The sequence below is a fragment of the Triticum urartu genome, chromosome 6 (genome assembly GCF_003073215.2).
Source record: "Triticum urartu cultivar G1812 chromosome 6, Tu2.1, whole genome shotgun sequence".
NCBI classification, from domain to species: domain Eukaryota; kingdom Viridiplantae; phylum Streptophyta; class Magnoliopsida; order Poales; family Poaceae; genus Triticum; species Triticum urartu.
Genome location: NC_053027.1, coordinates 88,967,150 through 88,975,138, shown reverse-complemented (window position 1 = coordinate 88,975,138; position 7,989 = coordinate 88,967,150). Strand labels below are relative to the sequence as shown.

At 53.7% G+C, this 7,989-nt stretch overlaps 1 pseudogene; it reads right to left on the bottom strand.

Annotated features, from left to right (window-relative positions):
• Positions 1–3,260: 3,260 nt before the first annotated feature.
• Positions 3,261–7,473, bottom strand: LOC125516913 (annotated as a pseudogene).
• Positions 7,474–7,989: the final 516 nt, after the last annotated feature.

The window sequence follows — 7,989 nt, the reverse complement described above, 5'->3', positions numbered from 1 at the left end:
CGTCCCACGCGTTACCGACACATCCGACGAACCCGACCGTATCAATATATCCCGCATGTCCCGCGCGCACCCGACGCGCCCGACGAGCCCGACACACCACACGCCGTGGCTTATTCCAACATCATTCTGATGGGGTGCCAAATCATGAAAATATGGAACCTTGCTTTGTAATATCTACAGGATTATCTATTTATTCTCATAAGGCTGCTTTACTGGAATGCTACTCCTTGGTGTTTAAATTTCAGTCCAATTTGAATCCATTTGCAATCACTTTTCAATCAGGGCTATATGAGTACAATGAAATGCTCAAATGTAAAATATGAAATTTGCATGCTTTCAGTTTCGATACATTGATGCATCCTTTTCTAACAAAAAGGAAGTGAGGTTCTCTAAAAGCTAGCAGGACCTAGCTGTGCTTTCCTGTTTGCAACAAAATCAAGATGTGAGCATGTAAAAGATGATATAAAAACATCAGTTTTTTTTTAAATTTATAGATGATTGCAAGAATCTATCCTTTTACAGATCAGAAAAATTACAATCAATAATTCTCAACAATTTACAATAGAGTATCATTATTATTTTCATTATAAGCTTCTGAATCTTGAAATTCACTGAAGAAAGTATGTTGTAACCAAAAGAACATGCTTCCTTCCAATCCATTGAGCAGAACGTCAGCGAGCATTTTGACATCTTTTCAGACCTCATAGCAGGCCATGAAAATGCAGAAATAATATTGTGTACTGATCTACTTCATGTTCTCGGTGTCATCGGATTCTCTGTTTAACCTTTACTTGTTCCCACTTCCTACCCCAGTTATCTATAAATCCAACATCACCGTTAGGCCACTCTAAACCTATTTGCAAACCTGAACTATCAATGCATCAATCATTATTATTTTTTGACAATGACAGTGCATCAATTATAATTCAGAGAAGTTCAAAAAAACCTTTTGCAAACCTGAACTATCAGTGCATCAGTTATTATTATTTTTTGAGAATGACAATGCATCAATTATAATTCAGAGAATGGTCAAGTGGTCCGAGATCTGTAGACCCCGCGACCAGGGCGGCCTTGGGATCATGTCATCCAAACGCATGAATATAGCCCTTTTGACTCGATGGCTCTGGAGGATTAACAATGGAGATGGTGGCCTGTGGCTACGCATTATTCAGCAGAAGTACCTCCGCGGACAGCCACTCGCCTTCTGTCAACGCTCTGGAGGCTCCCAGTTCTGGCAATCTGTCATCCAGCTCCTCCCTGTCCTTCGGATAGGGACCTCGATTGAGATCGGGTCCGGCACCGCCACGCTGTTTTGGTTTGATCGCTGGACTGGGGACGCACCCCTGGCGTCCCGGTTTCCGGTCCTGTTCTCCATTGCGGTGGCCCCCCAGATCTCCGTGGCAAACGCCCTTCTCGACCTTGGGCGCCTTGCGTTCCAAAGGCCTTTTGGTCCTGCGGAGAATGCGGACTGGCAGGACTTGCTTGACTGTGTGGCTCTCCATGAGCCGGATCTCACGTCTGACGATGACCGCGCTAGATGGCGCCTTGAACCATCCGGTCAATTCTCCACCAAATCTCTCTATCGGGCCATCGCCCCCTCGCCCGGTCATGAGGCGCTCTCATCTATTTGGGAGATTCGCCTCCCATTGAAGATTAGGATATTCTTGTGGCAGTGGATTCGTGGCCGCCTTCCATCTGGCGTTGAGGTTCTGAAACGCAATGGCCCTGGGGACGGGCGCTGCCCACTCTATGGGTCTGAAGAGGACTCGAACCATATCTTCTTCACCTGCGTGTCTGCGCAGTTCCTTTGGAGTTGTTTCCGCGAGATTGTGGGTGGAAGCTGGGATCATACCAACTTCCCTGCTCTCTTTGCCGAACTCCAGGCGACTCCCCCCGCATTACGCCGCATTAGGTGGCTGATCATCGGGGTCCTTGCCTGGACGCTGTGAACTGTTCGTCGGGCTACTGACGCTTTGTTCGAATGGTCTGCTTACTTGCAGCTTTGGCGGCTGCTTAGCCGCCCCAGGGAGAGAGACGCCATCACCTCCATCATCACTCAGCTTCGCGCGATGGCTCTCCGACTGGCTCCCCCGCTCCCTCCACCACCACCTGAGCCAGATTAGCTCTGCGTCTTTGTCGCCGTCGCCGTCGCCACCGCCGCTTGTTGTATGTGTGTCCCTGGGTGTTGTGTTGGGCTTGTGGTGCTGTGCCCACAGCTGAACCGTTGTTGTGTGTGAGTTGTGTTTTGTGCGTCTATGTTGGACCTTCGTGCGGTGGCGTTGGGTGTGTTCGTGTTTCGAGTGGTACCTTGTGAACGTTGTGCTTGGTGGTTGCTTTATTTATAAAACGGGGCGAAAGCCTTTTTCGGTAATTCAGAGAAGTTAAAAAAACTCTGACATCTAAACTGTAGGAGGCTTTGTGGAACACAAACAAGTTGCATGTGATGGTGTCGGCAACATAGAGCACATAACAATGCAATCCAAGAAACGGACATGAACAGCTGCTGCAATAAAAGGGAAACTATTTTGCTTATTGATAATAGAAATACAGTGTAATATCATACAGAGTTGAAATCTGAAAATTATACTCGTTCAACTATTATAGCCATGCTCTATGGAGAGAGGATATTACAATTGTGATGCCTGTTGACAAGAAAATTGCAACGACCACAAAGCTAGAAAATCAAACTATTATGGAAGGCGTTGGTTCATCAGTGAAAAGCTACTCTTCTTTTCAATCGGGAAACTGAATTCATTCAGTTGGTGAAAACGGATATCATATCCAGCAAGCTCATGGCTACAAGAGCACGCCGGCGCCATGCACGCACATACTTGCTGAGCGGGCGCTGCACGCCATGAGCCAGCAAGGGCGCCTCCATGCCCAACTTCGCCCGCCAAGGCGGCTGCCATCTGATCTAGGTCTTCTGACGCCAATAGTTTGAGCAGCTCTCCCACAGACACGCATCACTCGTGGAGTCGTGGGCATAGGTGCCCATGGTGCCTTCTGGTCTGCCGTCGTCGCCACTCTCCGTGGGCGCCGCCACCTCGCTCCATCGGCATCGCTCGGCCTTGGCTGTCCGCTGGACGTGGAACAAGATGGGGATTGTGTTCGGTTTCTTGAGCCGATATAGCAGCTTACCGATCGAGCCGAGCGGAAGCGCCGGGAGCGACGGAATCGAGCCGAAGAAAGGAGCGCTACAGCGGGCGTGAGAGGATGCCGTGGGATGCATTGGTACGACAGGTGGCAATAGATTAGAGCGCGTACGCACGGGAGGAGGTTTGCAGCCCGTCTCCACCTAATTTTTTTCCAGATCAAGTGGAAGCAAAGAGCAAGCCCTTGACAAATTCCCGGTGCCGGCACACAGCAGCCAACGGCGTGGCCATAGGCATGCTTAGACCGGCACCTTCGGCCATGTCAATGGCACGACCTTCCCCGGCATCCCACTGGAAGCACTGCACGAGCGCCGCGAGCGTCAAGCCAAGAAGGCGCATCGCCAGCCCTTCCGCAGGGCACCGCCTCCGGCCAAGCCCGAACGGCATCATGGGCGCGGGCTTGGCCGTATCCAAGAACCTCTCCGGCATGAACTCCGTTGGGGAGTCCCAGAGGTCGGCGTCCCGGTTAATTGGCCACGAGTTCACGAGGATCATGATGCCGCGCGGGACCCTGAAGCCGCCCACCGTGCAGTCCTCCATGGCCTCGTGCGCCGGGATGAGCGGGCCGACGGGGCACAGCCGGAGGCTCTCCTTCACGACGCATTGGAGGTAGGGGAGGTTGGCCATGTCGGCCTCCTCGACAAGCCGTCCCGTGCCTACGTTGGCGTCTATCTCGTCCCTCGCCCTCTGCAGCGCCTCCGGGTGGGTGAGGAGCAGCGCCATCGTCCACTCGATGGTCAGCGCCGTCGTGTCAGTCCCGGTGCTGAACAGTACCTGGATTGGATCGGTTGGACGTTACGTTGCAGCTATATAAGTATGTGACGATGTCATGTCGGATGAAGCAATTACGGTGCTACTACTCACCAAGACGATGCCTTTGAGGACGTTGTCAGTGTAGTACTCGGGATCGGCTTCTTGTAGCGCCAAGAGCTCGTCGATCACGCTGGTCGTGTGTCCACCAGCGGCCTTGCTCCGCCTTCGTGTGTGGTCGTCGACGAGGCCTCCGACGAACGCATCACGCCTCGCCTGCAGCCTCGCATGCGCCGCGTCGATGCCGCGTAGGCGGTCGACCCACCGCAGCGCCGGGAAGAAGTCCCCGATGCTGGGCGCGCCAACTACCTTAAACGACTCCTCGACGAACTCCTGGAACCTGCCCAAGTCGCTGGAGTGCCCGTGCGCGGTCACCGCGCGCAACATCACGTTCAGCACCAGCTCAAAGAGCCTAGGGCGGGAGGGTGATCGGCGCGCCGCCACCGCCTGCTGCGGGACGTGACCTCGGCACGACGGTCGGCCGTGCGTTCATCGAGGCGGAGCGCAAGAAGAGCTTGCCGGCGAGGAACCGACGCAGATCGCCTGAGTGGGTGCTGTGGGAGGCCCAGGTGAGCGCGGTGTAGTTGTACCCGAGGTGCTTCCCCACGAGCAGCCGCGGCCGTCCCGCCAGGGCGGCGGTCGTGCGCCGTGAAGCACTCCTCGGCGGCGGCATGCGTCGACACGAGGAGCGCCGGGCGCGCCCCCAGCCTCAGCGATACGAGCGGCGTCAGGGCCCCGCCGTGCGCCGAGGCGGCCAGCGTGGCCAGCGAGCGGTGCAGCGGCTTCTTGATCAGAGCATCTCTAACAGGCGCGCTAAACAGACGCCGCGCCGTAAAATCCCCCGTTTTAGCGCGCGTAATCCGGCGGATGGCACCGGCGGGCGCGCAATAACCGCGCGCGCGGTATAAGCAGTTGGGCGCGCGCTAGGAAGCGGTACCTCGCGCGGTGTATTTGCGGCGCTCGCTTCCGCGCGCGGCACACATGACGCTCGCACTGCGCTCTTCTTCTCCCCCTCCAAAGCCCCGCGCGCGCCGGCGCCGGCGACCCGTACCCATGGACGCACGCGCCGGCACCCCGCTTATAGCCGCGACCCCCCCCCCCCCCCCCCCCGCCGCCGCCACAAACCCTAGCCCGGGTGGAGTTGGCCTCGCCTTCGCCGGAGCTCCTCCGACGAGCGGCCTCGCGCGCGACCTCTTCATGCCGCCGCGGATGACCTCGGCGACGGGTGGCGTCGCGCCGGCGCCGGCCCGAGCGTCGCCCCTCCTCCTCAAAGCTCCCCAACGCGGCGCGGCCAAAGAAGGGCAAGACATCGGCGAAGAAAAACAAGACGGAGGACGGCTCCGGCACCTCCAAGGCGAAGAGGAAGAAGCTTGCGGGGCGTGCGACGGGCGCAGCGGCTGCCGAAGCACCGGCAAGCTCACTCATTGAGCCGGCGGCCGGTGTGCACAACATGTTTGACGAAATGCCTCCAAGGTAAAAAAATTCTAACTTTTCATTTTTTGTTATTTTTTGAATGCATTCGTGACATATAGATAGCTTATTTGCATTATGCAAAAAAATTTGTAGTCTCAATGATGATGCATACATGTCAACGATGGGTGTTGGCTCCAACAATTCGCATTGGTCTCAAACCAATGACATGCATTTTGAAGACCATGAGTTCGAGGTGGACGAGGAGGGTGAGGGCATTGTCGACGCACCGAAAGGAAGAGCGGGCAATTACACCAATGCCGATGACATCTTACTATGCAATACTTGGTTGCAAGTGTCGAGGGATCCATCCGTTGGAGGTGATCAAAGTAGAGATGCTTATTGGAACCGGATGAAGGAACACTTTGATGCTCGCAACGTGAGTGGAATTGACCGCTCCAACCGATCACTTAGGTCCCGATGGTCGACAATCAACTCGGATTGTCAAAGGTGGGCGGCCTATCAAAAGGCGGTTGACAAGTTGAACCCAAGTGGCACAAATGAGGATGATAGAGTAAGTGCCATTTCATCTTACATGGTGCTAAACTTGCTTTGTTGTGCTTGTTGTTGGTGTTAACTTGCTTTGTTTTTATGTAGTACAACATTGCGCAAAACTTGTTCAAAGAAGAGGAGAGGAAAACCAAGAAGGGGAAGATCAAGAAAGGAAGAGTATTTACTTTGCCTCATTGCTATGAAGTGTTGAAGGATGATGAGAAATGGAAGAAGCGTGAAGATTTGGATGATTTGCATTTGAGTGACAAACGGAAGCGAACAATTAAGTTGGATGATGATGATGATGAGGATGATGCATCAAGTGATAACGACAAGAGAAGCCCGACACCCAACTCGGTTTTATACTCGAAGCCAAAGCGGCCGGATGGGTGCAAGAAAGACAAAACCGAAAGAAAGAAGAGGAAAGGAGATGATGAGCTTAAAAATGCTATGGAAGCTATTGTGAAGGCAAGAAAAGAAGCCAACGAGGTGAGGAAAATGGCAAGGACCCAAGATGTCGCGGCCGAGGAGAGAAGGTTGGCGGCCGAGGAGAGGAGGGTGGCGGCCGAGGAGAGGAAGGTGGCTTTGGAGGAGAGGAAGGTGAGCAATAAGGAGCGAACTAGATTGTTGGAATGGGAGAAGCACTTGTTCTTCTTGGACACAACTAACCTCAATGCGGCGCAAAAGGAGTATGTCAATCTTGCCCAACAAGAAGTCTTGATCCAAAAAAGAGCCATGGTTCGTGCAATGGGTGGCGGTGGCATCGGCGCCATGGGTGGCGGTGGCCTCGGCGCCATGGGTGCCATGGGTGGCTTCGGAGGTACCGTGAGCGGTTTAGGTGCAATGGGAGGCATCGCTGGCTTTAGAGCACCCCCCGACGCTATGGCCACGATGGGAGGCATGAGTTTTGCTTCCCTCATGGGAGGCATGGGTGCACCTCCGGTCGTCATGGGCAGAATGTCTTTCGATGAGCCTCCTCGCACACATTCCCATGAAGATGCCGTTGAAGATCTTGCCAACACCGTCGGAGCTTCATGTGATGCGGTGCGCGATGAGGAGAGGGAGGAAGATTCATCTTCGAAGGCGGAAGAATCGTCTTCCGAAGAAGAGGACGAGGACGAAGACGAAGACGAGGACGAGGACGAGGAATGATGTGTCTTTCCTTTGTGTATTGAACTTGATTTGCATTTTGAACTTGGTTGGATGAACTTGTGAGCATGATTTTAAACTTGTGGGCATGAACTTCATCAACTTGTTTGTGTGAAATTTTTATTGTATTGAAAATGTTTAACATTTTATGTTGAAAAATGCCATATGCAATGCACCGGCGAGTCGCGCGCGCTGCATTTTGACGCGCTGTTGAAGCGACGCGCGCACTGCATTTTAGCGCGGCCGCTGAAACCAGCGCTGCGCGCCGCGCCAAACCAGCCGATGCGCGCGTGGTATATGTGTTTTTTGCTTGCGACGCGACCGGCGCCTGTTGAAAATGCTCTCAGGTGGAGATGGCCCAGCAGCGGGAGCAATGGTGGGCTCGGTGCGGTTCCACCATCACCCGACGACCGACGCGATCGAACGAAAGTCACGACGACACCGGTGAGCAGGACGAGAAGGAGCAGGAAAACGCCGCCGCTGTCCATGCCGGTGGCCGTGTCTACGGCTAGCATTGGCATTGCCTTGGAAAGCCTCAGCGCTTGCTATATACTTGTAGCACGCACGTTGCCTATCATGAGCATCTTCAACAGACGCGCAATACGCGGTATGCTAAAAAAAGAATACAGCGTCAGATAAGCCAACTTTTACGCGCGACGATGCGCTGGCTCAAGCGGCCGCCGCAAAATAAAGCACACCCGAGCCGTTCTAGCAGGCGCGTTATGTTTTTTTTTTTGAACTATGATTCGATACACATTTGGCTCCGATAGTTCAAAGCATTCTCCTACGATAGATAAATAAAACAAAAAAATTACTACTACTTGTCATTCTCCGACTCGACCTCTGCCTCGGTGATGTCTTCTTCCGACGTTTGAGCATAGGTGTTAAGGAACGCTCGTCGTTGGAGTCCTAGGAC